At 33.2% G+C, this 1,028-nt stretch overlaps 1 long non-coding RNA gene across 1 annotated transcript in view; it reads right to left on the bottom strand.

Annotated features, from left to right (window-relative positions):
• Window positions 1-310: 310 nt before the first annotated feature.
• LOC111241263 overlaps window positions 311-1,028 on the bottom strand; it is a 2,507-nt gene continuing 1,789 nt past the window's right edge. Inside the window, exon 3 of the long non-coding RNA XR_002667135.1 lies at window positions 311-628. This is a non-coding gene — a long non-coding RNA (uncharacterized LOC111241263). The remainder of the gene's footprint in view (window positions 629-1,028) is intronic.

Here is a 1,028-nt window from a genome sequence, read left to right as displayed (position 1 = left end):
AGACTCTCAATTAATGTTATCACATCACTTTTTTACACACAAAGTTATACCATATCTTTGTTTTTAATATACACTTCAATTTGATATTATTTAATATTATTTATGATATGAAAATAAACTACTGATTTTTTGAGATATATACTTTAAAACATATATATATATATATATATATATATATATATATATATATATATATATATATATATATATATATATATATATATATATATATATATATACTCTAGAAAAAGAATAAACTACTGATTTTTTGAGATATATACTTTAAAAGATGCATATATATTAAGACGTCATTCATAGTAATAAAGAAAGCAGTTAGAATAAAGGATGATAGTTAAGATTCCAGGGAATTTAAGATTTAAGGATTACAGTAATCCAAAATTCAGAGGATATTAAAACTTAAAGTACTAAATGATTCAAAAATACAGAAACTGGAAATGTTCAGATAATATTAGAGGGCATAAAACTTCCTAAGGAACTAAGCAGCAACATCTCCATTTTCCTCCAAGACATCCTCCACTGACACCTCATTCTCCTCTGTTCACATCCAGAATGGATGATCATCGCAGCAGGGCAGCACACGCAACATGGCACAACACAAGCAAGCAAACTATTGCAAGGGTGAGCTAATTATATAAAATCATGCATCAGATTAAGCATGTAACATACAAGAAATAACTTATATCCAACAGTTTCAGAAACACAACCTAAGCATTTTAATTTCTAGACTTGACTCGTCCGGACTTTAAAACGAAAGTCGAGCTATGGCGGGTCTTGCACTCGTGGTGACTTATGAAACTTGGGTTCCCCACCCTGCCACACTCACGATGTTAGTTCGTTCCGAGCCTTGAGGCATACTGGGAGCCCCCAAGACTAAAGACCTCCTGCTACTCCTCACCACATGATCCGATCTCTCTAAGTGAGCATGATTGGCCATTGGAGCGTCAGGATGACCCCCAAGACTGAGCTCCTACTTTCATTTTAAAACACTAAGGATCTCACCGAGAGAT

Source organism: Vigna radiata, chromosome 1 (assembly GCF_000741045.1).
Source record: "Vigna radiata var. radiata cultivar VC1973A chromosome 1, Vradiata_ver6, whole genome shotgun sequence".
Taxonomy (NCBI): domain Eukaryota; kingdom Viridiplantae; phylum Streptophyta; class Magnoliopsida; order Fabales; family Fabaceae; genus Vigna; species Vigna radiata.
The sequence above is the reverse complement of the archived record's forward strand: the minus strand, read 5'-3'. Positions and strand labels throughout refer to the sequence as shown.